At 41.7% G+C, this 13,856-nt stretch overlaps 1 protein-coding gene across 2 annotated transcripts in view; it reads right to left on the bottom strand.

Moving 5' to 3' along the window:
• Positions 1–278: 278 nt before the first annotated feature.
• Positions 279–13,856, bottom strand: part of LOC147888056 (DUF21 domain-containing protein At2g14520-like) — a 104,044-nt gene continuing 90,466 nt past the window's right edge. For both annotated transcript variants that reach the window (XM_087393414.1, XM_087393415.1), the window contains exon 14: positions 279–787. The gene's annotated coding sequence lies outside the window, so the exon portion shown is untranslated. The remainder of the gene's footprint in view (positions 788–13,856) is intronic.

Genomic DNA, 13,856 nt, shown 5'->3' with positions numbered 1-13,856 from the left:
TGGGGTCCACTCGGATCCCAACTTTGCTCACAATGTGCCCCAAGTATTCAACCTCTTCTACCATAACAACACATTTGCTAGCTTTTGCATAAAAATGATGCAACCTTAAAATTTGCAGCACTAGTCTCTACAAATAATCTTTTTTTTATAAAAAATTTAATGGAGATTGGGACTAGGAAATGCTTTAGAATCTAAGGTTCGCCCTTTAGAACCTTTGCATAAAGCAACCAATAGACGCAAGGAATATCGAAATCAGAACTGCATGCATACACCAAATTTGACACATAATGGGCCATGAACCTGTCTCAAAGTTTCATCTCATAAGCAAATCTGCAAGCAGAAAGACTTACCCATGAGTGACAACCTAACTAAATCTTGCTTCTTCCTCCCTCAATCCTAATGAAGGTTCAGCCCTTTAACAGGATATAGATTTAAAATTAGAACATACAAGAATATCATACTGAACCTACACTGAATTGAGAAAGCTGCCAGACTGCAAGCATTCTGTAAGGACGGTGCTAACATTTTGTTCAGTCATACTTTTTGTCAGAAAACACCCTATTCAGGCTCCTCAGAGCTGCTCCATCAAATTTGTATCTCGTAGTACAATACCCTTTTAATACATGCTAGGCTGACACACTTTTGGACTGCAACATTTGAAGCAGAACCCTCTAGTATCTCCCAAAAGCTTCCTTGAGGCAAAACTGGAATGGACCTTTCCAAACTCATCTCAAGTGAATTATATATACATTGGACATCACAGGCTCTCTGTTGTACGAACCATTTCCTGCAATAGACAAAATCATATCAATGATATGCAGACTTGTCATATACTCGTTATCCTCATTTGGCTGGACAAACATGTGTAGATTTGAGATTGGCATAAATTATGTCTCAATGAATCTGGAAAAATATGCTCATCCATCGCATAAAACCATTTAAACAACTGCAGTTCTTCATGATAGTCATTAGCTCACCCAGGGCCCAATGTTAGGGGTATCAATCATATAAACATGAGCTCTCTCACGAGAACACATATTCTGGACACAAAAGTTTGACATCTTGTCTTTCTAATAAACAAAGTTTGGGACCTTACTTTTGAGGTTATCGACATCATCTACTGGCTCATACTAAATAATGAATGATATGAGAAGATGCTGTGAGACGTTGAGATGGAGGGGAGAGCAAAAACGTGGAGCAATCCTGAATTCACGTTGCAAGAATGAAAGCATCTTCCTGAAATCCATAAAATCCTAGGTTAACCCTGAGTGAGTTCCTTATGGCGTCTGCATACTTTGTCCCTGACCAGGCATCTGAAAACCAACATGCTGACTCATATACATTTCTTCCTGCGAGTCCCCATTGAGAAGGCTGTTTTTATATATACCCATGGATGTGTGAATATGGGATTATTTCGAGCCGAATGTGTTTCTTTTTTAATTTATGAATTCGCCCCTATTTATCTCTATTTAGTCATCAGTGTGCTACTTTCCTTGACCCTAAGGGATTTAAGGCATTATTACAGAACAAATGCTTCTAATATAAAGGCAACGAAAGCTCATAGAGGAACCTTAAATTATTGGCCTGCTCGGCCTGAATAATCAGACAGCACTATCGATATCGACGAAGCCAAATAGTGAGAACAATTCTGTATAGTAATACAGGGAATACAAAGGGTTTTGCCGTGTTTAGGAGTTTCAGCATAGTGATTTGTGAATGGTTTTCTTTTCCTGGCAGAAGGATAAGCCTTGGGTGGACCCTCTCACGAGGATCCGTCCCGAGCGGAGATTACGGCAGTTAATCCCCTTAACTTTGCCACAGGCCCTGGGAGTAGCCTAACTTATGTACTTTCCACCAAAAATGAGCAGCAAATGAAACAACACATCTGATGGTGGTCAACCTGGAAGTGGGGGCACATGTTTCATCATAGTCTATCCCCTTCTCTTGAGAATAGCCCTTGGCAACCAACCTTGCTTTGTATTTGTCAATGGTACCATCAAATTTTCCTTTTACCTTGTACACCCACTTTGCATCCTCAAGACTGCTTGGTTCATCTGTACCATACAGTGAATTCTCCAAGCTGAATCGACAAAGTTTGCTCCACCTGTCCCTCTTAAACCATCCCTTGTCCTATTGGGGAGAGGAGCTGAAAGTCTGCTGTCCAGCAGAGTTTGTAACTGGAATTCTTGCTTCCTGTGAATAGCCCTCTCCTCTCTGACATGCCATCTACTATATTTACAATTTTTGGACCCCATATGTGATCTGCCCCAAGGTGCTGTGACTTGATTTCCCTTGCTAAGATTTGGGTTCCAGCCCGCTCTTGGGGCCTGTTTCCTAATTGTGAATTAACTAGACTACGATTTGACTACATGAGTCCAGTTTTGAGGATGGTGGAGGTTTCAGTGGGTATCAGATCACAGTCTTGCCACTTTCCTTGGTGGCAGCGGCCCTAAGAATCATCAGATTGAGCAAGGACATCAGCGATTTGGGAGATTCAGCAAATCTTCAGCCCGGAGGAGCGTTTCCAGATCTGGTGATGCTTCAGTTCGCGAGTTTGGAGCTGCCATCTACTATATTTACCTTTTTTGGGCCCCATATCAAAGGTGCTGCAATTTGGGTTCAGGCCGTTTCCTAAGTGCGAACTAACCAGACTGCTGTGATTTGACTATGGGAGTTGGAGTTTGAGGGCGGTCAAGGTTTCAACACCTATTTGGGATCTATGATTTACCCTAGGGGCTTCTTGCTAGGCTCTTCTAATGTTTGTCCTTCTACTATTCTTCCAATCTGCTCCCCCACTCATCTTTGGATTTTACAAGGCTTGTGGCTATGGGTTATGATTACATGAGGCCCACATCTACAAGAAAAAATCCTAGATGAACTCATTTTTCTTCTGCTTCAAATTGATTAGCTTGGTGCAGACATCCTCCTCATTAATCTCCTGTCTAAATCATCTAAGGAGGGCCTCAGACATGTGTTGCTCGTCTATAACATAACCCATTAGGAATTGGTTGAACCATCTTTGAGCTAATTTTATCTAGGGTACAAGGGAAGTAACTCATATACCCATCCTTGGTCGTTGCTCCATTGATATGAAAAAATCGCATAAACTCTGCAAGTGACTCTAGGGATCTTCTTCCTTGGTACCCTCAAGGTCCTGGAACTTCACTTTGATGAGCTGTGTAGATTTTGGCTCCTTGGTCATAGTCATTCCCTCTAGAGTTGGAGCTCCACAGCTAGACCTTACCTCAATAGATTAGTTGTATTGACTGTGGATTGTCAGTTCCCTCCCACACCCACTAAAATTGGCAAGAGCGTATCTCTCCAATCATAAAGTCATAGAAGTTATCAAAGCAAATAGCAAAACATGCTCTACACAAATGCGCTATTGGTTCTACAAAGGTTTGCGCTCTTTCGACGTAGGGAATGTTCCATATGTTCCATACTATTCCAGATCATCATGTACGATCCGTATGTCATGTTCAAATTTTTTACTTTTTACTTTTTTGTTTTGTGGTTTTGTTTTGTTGTTGGTTGTGGTGGTGCCAAACTGATTTTGGGCCTCCCAAGTGGTAAACGTTCCATATAAAACTCCCTCTCTCCTCACTATGATCTCACCCTAAGCATCTACGTCTCTTGAGTCTCCCCACTCCATCTCCATCAAATGACAAGGCTCACGCTATCTCCCTTCCATGTCTCCTCAAGCCTCTCCCTCTCCATCTCCATCTCCATCTCCATCTCCATCTCCATCTCCATCTCCATCGAGCGCCTATGTAACATGTTTGTGTTTCAATAAGTTTTAAAAGCTTGTACAAGTACCTACTCTAAAACTCTAAAACCTATGTCTTTTTTGAGTATATTGAACATACCATCGGACGTACGCTCGAGATTTTTTACGTTGTTTACTACCGCACTAATATCAATCGGCATGCATCAAACGTGATCACACAGGTCAACCATGGTTTTGCAAATAAAGTAAATCATAAGAAGTGTAATGTATTGATTCTTACCAAGATTGTTTTACTAGCGAGAGGTGTTCCTTGTCGTGGAGATATTTATTTTATGTTTTTCAAGAAATTATATGTGATGTTCACATCTATGATGGAAATCTTATGGAGTTAATATTTTTGTGACCTTAGGTGGAATTTAATTGATAATTGATCAGGTAAGATGCTCATCTACAAGAATATATTACCAAATTGAGGAGATACCCATGATAGCAAACAGATAGTTTAATCATAGGATGTTTAGTGTGTTGACAACACGCAGCACGTGACCAACAAACAAGAGTGGTACATGTCAATTAGGCTTGTAAGTTGTGAATCACAGGTCTTTAGAGACCAACTTAAGATGTCCGGTGAAGGGGATAGGACCTGTATCCTTCGTAACCAGGTCAAGATATTATCCGATGTACTTGTCCTTAGCTGTGCAAGAATGTTTTCTCTATTCACGCTATAATACGAAATAGAATGAAGTTAGACTTTGATCATCAAGATGCCAAGATCCTTCATAAAGACTAGAAATAGGTTATAAAAGGAGTGTCACAGGATGGTTTCTGCAAAGTGAAGATTCATGGAGTGAGTTCTCCACGTCGCCAGCGCGAACCAGTACTAAGAGAAAGTTGTCAATTGTTTGAAAATGTGATGGGGCTTATATTTCAACCAAATTTGGGCAATATTGCCTATGAGGTGGCAAACGTGTGAACTCATGGGATAGAGTCAAGCACATAATCCAAAAGCAATCTATATTTACCAATGGAGATTTTGAAGCTCGCACTAATTACGATAGCAAATGATGGACTTACCAATGATATTCAGCTAAATGCTTTCATTTGGGATTATGCAACAATGTCATGAAGTTCTTACCAAATATCTAACCTCCAAGGCCCCATTTGATGAGGATCTAACTAGCAATAATTCCAAACACAATAGGAATTCTTGCCCCCTTCGTTAAAATCCAGCGACAAGGTTACAATCAAATGTCCTACTCCAACAAATTTTCCAAGATTTGGTGAAGTTCTTCAAGAAAAACACAACATCAATCTAATAGACGGTTCATTTGGCCTAAAAAAGATCACAACTAGGTCGGTATTTTATAAATGTATCTTTGTAACAATTTGACCCCCTTCACATCACAAGGGCTTGTCTACAAGATCTTCCCAACCTATCAGATCCAACAATTTGTGCACCATATGTTCCGGTCACCATAGATAGATAGAGTGCCATATGTGTCTTAGCAAACAACCAAATTTTAATCTAGAACCTTCTACTTTTGAAGGTCAATTAGACATGTAGTTAGGTTGTTCCAATAACAAGAAAGCTTCAGCCCATGCCATTCATGTTGGCCTTGCCACAACTCCGGCTTACCAACTTTCTCAATGTTTGTCCTACAACTTCGTTGTTCTATTCTTGGCACTCCATCTCCCATCTCATCAATAGCAGTTGTTCATGTAAAACTACTTGGCTAGGTCTTTAGTATAGCGCTTACACTTGAGAAGATCTCGTAGTCACTTCATTACAAGATCAAGCTTGTAGATAGTTCTACTATCTAATGCAATACCCAAGAACACATTATGTTGATAGGCTTGACTTTGATGTCATGCACTCCCCATGCTACACCAACATACTTGGACAATAGCGGTTGTACACTTATGACCCCATGATGAGTTTTCAAAGTGTAGTTAGTTCATAATAATCAACTAATAAAATTAATTGAACACACAGTAGACCATTAGCACTGGTTGTTTCCACTCTCAAAGTCAACAAATACGTACAAAAGAACCAAGCCCAACTATCAACCATTTATATGACATCCCACCCACTTGCACTTCAGCCTTACCCTCATCTAAGTTGCTCCCTCCTCTGCCCTTTCACCCTTCATGTCCACTCCTCTCAAGCTATTGACCTCCTCTTCCTCCTCCTTGCACAAATTGTGGAAGCAACTTTGTAGCTTCTCCCTATTGCGTCCCTCATCCACCTCCATCTCCCTAGCCTACAACCCCCCTAGCCATCTCCAAGGCAATTGCATATGGCTTGCCCATGGCTAGGCTGAGCCTTCTTTTACATTTTCCGCAAGGTCCATATGCCCTCCAACTACTCTTTTCTCCTCCGCTCCTAAATGAGCCACCCGCATGCCTCCACTTGCTCACTCAACCTTCTCCTCAAGTAGTCCCGCCCTTAGAAGAAGTAACACCTACCCAATCTTTCTCTATAGCTTAAAATTCACAATCATCATATCTGCCCCCTTTCCCCTCCCTCAACTTTGCCCTCCACTCAGCATTGTGACTAGGCCTTCTCGCCACCTCTTTTAATCCGTGCCCATTCCATCTACCACATTTCTTTCACTCCGGATCCCCTAAGAAGCAACTAAGGAATTTATTCCAACAAAAGAAAAGTTCTTTGCACATTGATCCTTGGTCTTATAGGAAAAATGGCATCCTTAGACCTTCTCGACAAGTGTTTGATTGGTTTCATTCGAGTTTAAAATTAGAAAGTAGCCACATCCCGCACATCCGGGTCGTATTCCTAAAGCGTGGAAAGCAGATCTCATATTTCTTTAGAAAGCTCCTTTGAGTGAGAGATGGGGATTGACACTAGAGGTAGAGGTCGTTCAAATCTAGCTCCTTCACAAAGTACTATAGACGTGACAACACCCCTGCATGGATTCAACACAGACCTCTTCGACAAAGACGTCTGAATGGAGATCCTGCACAGTTTCCTCTACTGAAAGAGACGTTTTCATCACCACCTTCAGAGAATGAACCGTCAAGAACTGCCACTACGATCCCTCTCTCTCCAACCGTTGGCAGTGGAAACTCCAAGCAGGCTCCAAGTCCTTGATACGCGGGCGTGGTCCAGGAGTTCAGAGGCAGGCTCTTCACCCCCCCTTTCACGCATCGTTTTGCTAGCTCTGTCAGCAAAGGAGAACATGAAAGCGCAAGAGAAACTCACAGCTTCCTCAGACTACGAAGCACACCCAATGGAGATGACTAGGGATCAGTAGGTGAACCAGGAGGAGTCACCAAATGAAGAGCAGGTAGTTTTGATGCTGATGCCGTGGGTGATGGGCTCCTTTCGAGCCAAAAAAAAGAGAATTTACAAGTGCCCACCAAGAGCTCCTCTCCCCGCTTCACGGATGGGGACAATGCAGACAGAGATGTAGGAGGCAGAACTCCCAATTCTCAACCCAAGGATGGAGCAAACAGAGGCCCCAAGACAGCAAACACAAGTGGAGGAACCAAGGCACCAGACTACAGAAGAGAAGCTGAAAGCTTTGCATCATAAGACCCACGACAACATCAATCGGAGACTCAACAGCCTGAAGTTGAGGAGAAGCCATCTCCTAAAGGTAAAGTGGTTGCTTTTCTTGATGAGGATAGGCTTGAGCAATCCATAGATTGGATTGAATCTCATGCCTTAATAGGATATCTTCCTGGTCCTAGACCTCCAGCTGCCTTTCTTGAGAGATGGCTTAGAAACAACTGGATAAGAAAAGGACTTGTGATCACTAGTGTTAGATTCTTAAGAAAAGGGTGGTTCTTTTTCCTTTTTGAAACAGAGGATATGGCCTGGAAGGCTCTTCACCATGCTCTCTGGACTATTAGGCATCAACCTCTCTATGTAGAGTTTTGGTCCTAGGACTTCAACCCTGACAAGCCTAGATCCACCTTTGTACCTGTTTGGGTAGAGCTCCTTGACCTTCCCTTCTCTTTAGTGAACCAAGCTCCTAATCTATCTAGAAGCTTAGGACAAGTGATAGATGTGGAAAAGAAGCAATTCATTAATCCTAGAGGTCACCCTCAGGTGTGTGTTAGGTTGGATGTTCCTTTAACTCCATCCGGCTTGACGACCTCCACTACTAAAGACAGCATGATCTCTACAACCGAATCAAAATTGACTCCAATGGTAGGAAAGAGTCGACAGTACACTGCTGAGGAGCTCCCAAAGACTCTGGTGATAGTCAATAGAAATGGGAGTATCTATATGGAGCAGCCCTTGGTATACAAGAACCTTCCTAACTCATGTTTTTTGTATGGGTTATCAACTCACACAGTCAAAAGTTTCCCTTTGAAGAGAAATGGTCCTAGACCAATTTAGGAACCAGCTCAACAACAGGCCAATCTCCCTCCCAATCCAAAGTGGACTGTCAAAGGCAGGCCAAAAAATCGAGATCTGGTAAAAAATGTAGAAACAGTGGCAGATAACAGTACAGGCAAGAAGGCAAATGATCAGAAGAAGCCTATTATGCAGCAAGAAAAGGTGAGAGTAACATTTCCTCTGGAAACTAACAATACTTTTGAGGCTCTGGATACAGGATGCACAAATGGAAGAAGCTGAAATCAAACCTGGCTGGTCCATAGAGTTTGAGGAGGATGTAAATCAATCAGATGCCAGTATGAGTGAATCAGAATTGGAAGAATCATAGGAAGAACTCCCTCTGGCACAAAAATAGAATAAGCCTACTGGAGCCCCTGCCAAACGTCAAGCCACTACTCTGAACAAGAGAAAGATCTCCCAAGTAAAGGGTCAGAGTGCCTCACCCAAAAGCCCAGTCCCCAAGGCTAAAAAGGGGAAGAGTAAGAATGGTAAATAAACCATTCACTTTTCTCACACTTAATGTCTGTTGATTAACTGACCCTTGGAGGAGTCAGGAACTAGCCAAGTGGCTGAGAGACAGCTCTTTGTCTTCTACTTTTCTTGTGTTACAAGAGGTGAAAGTAACTAATGACACCCTGGAAAACAGACTAAAAAATGTTGATAGTAGAAGAATATGGTACTTCACAAATCATGAGGAAGGTAGAGGTGGCACTGCAATTGGGATACTTTCACACTACAAGGATTGTGTCATCAAATGCATGCAGGACTCAAATCACAGATGGCTTGCTTTAGAATGCAAACTGAAAAGTTTTTCTTTCACAGCTGTATCAGTATATGTTCCAACAGGATCCATGGAAAGAAGAGCCACATGGGATTCAATGTTGAATTTAGGAAGTGACTGTGTTATTATGGGCCCTAGGGGATTTCAATATGGTGGAGAATGCTAAAGACACATGGGTGCAGAAGGGATCAATAATCAGGGGTCATGAACAACAAATATAGGAAGATCTCAAAGAAAATCTACAGTTGTGGACATTGGGACTCCCAGCATTTACACATGGAGCAACAGACATCTGAGGAGAGAAGCCAGACTAGATGGAGTGTATATTGCTCAATCTCTGATTGACCAAGCTCTAGAAGTCAAGCAATCAACCTTTTCCTCTCTCACCTTATCAGACCACAAGCCAGTGTTAGTTGTATTGGTTTGGGGAGCGGGAAGAAAGGAAACTCATGATTTAAAGCTGACCCCTCCTTGTTTAAGTCCAAAGACAGATTATAGACAAATGGAGCTTTTCCTTTGCAGCAGCTGATTCATTGTCCAGGGTTGGAAAGATGCTGTTGAAAGGGTCTAGACAATCTTAAAGAAAGCAAAAAAAAACAAAGCTGCCATCAAAGCAAGGAGAATGGACAAGCTTAAGAAGGAGATTGAAGTACTTGAACAAAGAGCTAGAAGTAATGATCTCAATGCTCAACACCAATTACTCGTCAAAAGAAAAGAAATCAGGATACAGGAGCAAATCAAGTTACAAAATGCCAAGATCTACTTCACAGATTGGTGGGCAAGCAAGATAGACAGACCAACCAAGGAGAACTTCAAGAGGATTAGAAAAAAAAGAAATCATGAGGAAATAGGATGATGGTGAAATGGTTAAATCAGAAGCAGAAAATATGGACATCATAGTCAGCCACTTCAAAAACCTTTTGAGTACAGTGGACATAACAGATAACAAGGTCCTGGAGGCTAGAGATAGGCGCCAATCAGCCAAACAAACCACTGTGTCTAACTTAGATAGAAACCATCTGGAAATTGACCTCTCCCTTCAGGAACTTAAAGAGGCTGCTTTTGCAATGGCTGATGGCAAAACACCTGGAGAAGATGGGCTATCTGCAGAATTCTACAAGTTCTTTTGGGACTGGACCCTCCTTACTAGCTATTTGGAGAGAGAGTGCTAAACACGGCTTTCTTCCAGAGCACTTAAATGGAGGGGTAATTAAGCTTATACCAAAAGAAGGGGATAGGACAGTCTTAAAAAATTGGAGGCCCCTCACTATGTTAAACTGTTCTTACAAGATATATGCCAAAGCAATTGTTTGAGACTGAGATGCAAAAAGGACAAGTGGATTTTGAAGGAACAGAAAGGCTTCATACAGAACAAGCATCTTCTGGAAGCAATCATCAACTTATGGGAAGGTTGCACTCATGAAGAAAGCAATCAAGAGATCTGTCTAATTAAAATAGACTTTGATAAGGCATATGACAGACTTAATTGGGATTTTCCGCTTCAGTCACTTAACAGTTTGGAACTGGGAACCAAATTCACCTCTTATGTAGCTCTTCTACTCTCTAATGCCTCTACAAAGGTGTGTGTGTGTGGAGAGATGTCTCAGAGCTTCATGTTGAAAAGGTCCATAAGACAAGGATGCCCACTGGCACCTCTCTTATTTGCTATAGCTGTTGATGCTTTGGGATGGTTGATAAAAGAGCAGGTGACATTAGGTGAAATCAATGGTATAGAGCTTCCCTCAGGAAAGCAGCTTGTAAACTAGATGATACTACTCTGACCATTAGAAACACAAATGTAGACATACAAAGAGCTATGGAATGTATGGATATATTCTGTAATGCATCTGGTTCAAAATAAATCACTCCAAAACAGGTTATGCATTGTTATCTGGAGACACCCAAAACTTTCTGGATCCGCTGGGTTGTAAGAGAATTCCTCATGGGCAAATATTCAGACTGTTAGGTATCCCTATGGAATTCAATGTTAAGATGAAAGACAGATGGGATTGGTTCCTAGAGAGGTTTTAAAAAAAAATGGATAGACTCAGGGCATTGCAGGCAAACTTGGCCGGAAGAAGGGTAGTACTAAACCATTGCATATACCCAATTAGTATATTTTCTCTCTCATGCTGATATCCTTTCAGAACACGTTTAGGAAAGTTCATAAGAATCTGTAGATCCTTCTTCTGGGGGAGAAGTGACACTAGAAGAAGAATAGCCAAGGTCAAGTGGGCTTTTTGCACTAGACAAAGAAAGGAAGGAGGCTTGGGTGTTATAAATATACAGCTAGCAGCCTATAAATTAGCAACTACTAGGCTAATCAAAGCCATCACTACTCCTGAAAGTGATTGGGCTGATCTCCTCCTTAGGAACTTCAAGCATGTGAGGCCTCACAGAGCTTCTAGATGGAAGGACTATCCCCTTTTATCAGCCATAGGGAACCCAAAACCATGCACTACTTTGGAAAACCCTATGGGGGGCCTTTGAACAGATAAAAAGCCACATCATTCTCTCTGGAAAAGGAAGCTTTATGGCTTTAGATTCAATGTGGGTTTCTACCTTTTTCACCAAACAACAGCTAAGTGGGATTTATGGGACAAGACCAATTTTAGGTGGAAGACTTGGTAAGAAGAGAATTCAGACTCAACAATTCAGACCAAGAGTTGATGATGGGCAGAATTCAGTTGTGGGAGGGGGACATCATTTGGAAAGGGGGCAGAATTCTCAATTTCCCTGGAGAGTTTGGATGGGTAGGCAGCTCAACCCTCTTACCTATACCCACTCCATCTGAAGGCATAGATGAGATTATTACTAAACTAAACTCTAGATGGAACACTTCTGACAATGAAAGAAAATGGGTTATCAGATTTGAGCTGATCTAAGACAGAAGAATCCCTGAGAAAATGTCCACGCTGTTATGGTTAATCCTACACAAGGCTGTCAAGACCCACTGCAGAAGCTTCAGCATTGGTAAGGGAGACTGTGTGGGCATCAATGAAGACATCTTCCATCTGTTTATAGCTTGCCCCAGAGCAAGAGAAGTCTCAAAATTTGTGCAATTAAGAATAGGTGAACCAATAAACTGGAAATCTATTCTTTTGGGAGATGCTCTCAAATTTCCTTATGCCACATGGGCACACATCAGGGCTTATGCACTATGGTTTATTTGGATATCCAGAAATGCTTTTCAATTCAATGAAGAGGTCATGCATGCTGAACAGATCTTTGTTAATTGGTGTGAATGCTATGCTCTTACTAACTGATCACTATGTGCTGTGGTCCAAGCCAAGTTCTTATTGGACCAAGAATATCATAATTATAATGACCAGGTATCACAACTCCAGGCAGAGCTGGAAGAACACATACAGGATGCAAGGAGATGCTCCAACTCAGGGGTGGATATGCAAGCACAGCTCCTTCCATCCCTCTTCCCTGTCAAAACAGAACCTACTGTTTAGAGAGCCTCTTCTTGCACTTACTTTGTCTATGGTACTGTTCCTCTGTTCCCAGGTCCACTGCATTAATTTTGGCTACCAGGATTGCTGCAGCCTTGGTGGCTGCCAGAACAGCAGCAGCAAAGGTTGTCAGTTTTTTGACCGTAAAGTCTTTTGCAGCATACTTTCTCTTTTTTGGATGGACAAAGAGGCATCCTGGGATCAGGATATGAGGCACAGTCAGCCTTCAACAAGCAGATCAACACTTGATCATAATTTACTGTTCAAAACTGTCAAACTGAGCTCAAGCTCCTCTCTATTTTTGTCACTAGTTTTGATGTTTCCCACTTTTAGTCAGTGGTTTTCTTGTATGCAAGACAGAAATTCCTCTCTAGAGGAGAACATTTTGACAAAGCTTGACATCATTGTACAAAACATATAACTATAATATAATCAACTTTTTCTTTGCCCAAAATATCCCGCACATTACTGTTCAAAACTGTCAAACTGAGCTCAAGCTCCTCTCTATTTTTGTCACTAGTTTTGATGTTTCCCACTTTTAGTCAGTGATTTTCTTGTATGCAAGACAGAAATTCCTCTCTAGAGAAGAACATTTTGTCAAAGCTTGACATCATTGTACAAAACATATGATTATAATATAATCAACTTTTTCTTTGCCCAAAATATCCCGCACATCACCATGTATGGAAAGGGGCTCTTTCTTTCCAACTCACCTCAATGGAAAGCCCACTACTCTAGCTCTAGAGGACTCTTACGTACTTGAGCTTGTGCTTTTCCTTGTTATCATGGCTTCACTAAGAATTGAATGGACACCAAACAATACGTGCCACTTTCTAGTGACCCTCAGATTTCCAAGGATAACGAGACATTGTTAGATCCTAAGGAGCACACTTTAGAATAGTCCTGAGGGGGGCCATGACTACAGCCTTGGTACTCATGGAGAATGGAAGTGCCTTAGGTGTAAGTAGTTATGCAGAAAGAATCCCAACAACCTTCTTGAGAGGTCATTCTAAAGAGAAAGAGCGAAAGCAAGATTCTCTAGAAGATGGTAGCTGCTTGCTGAATAAGTCAATGTCTCAAAAGTAGAAAGTTTGACAAAGTCATCAAGGTGCGTGCACATTTTGCAGGCATACACTCCCTTGCATACAAATGTCAAGAGGCCAAATGCAGCCAAGGCACACCTCTCATTCTACTATCTAACATTCGTTACAGAGGGATTTAATCCAAGCGAGAAGTAAGAAAAAAGAAATATAGATACTTAAGAATGCCGGCCATCATTGCTCAACTATAGAAGTCCATGGATTCAAAGTCGTTAGAGGCTCCACTAGCTTTTGATATACCAACTATCGAGGCTTCTTCATTGGTTTCAAGTTCCCCTCCCTCTGCAAAATGTTCAATACGTTGGTTAAAGTGCACAAAGGTTTCAAAGGGCACACACTTCCTTGCAAAACAAACGTTGAGAGGCTAATTGCCCACCAAGGCACACACCTCTCTTGCCATTCAGTTAAGACCAAATCCATCTAG

The sequence above is a fragment of the Dipteris shenzhenensis genome, chromosome 22 (genome assembly GCF_047967505.1).
Source record: "Dipteris shenzhenensis isolate YYH24624 ecotype China chromosome 22, Dip_SZ_1.0, whole genome shotgun sequence".
NCBI classification, from domain to species: Eukaryota; Viridiplantae; Streptophyta; class Polypodiopsida; order Gleicheniales; family Dipteridaceae; genus Dipteris; species Dipteris shenzhenensis.
This window is presented reverse-complemented; position numbering and strand designations above follow the sequence as displayed.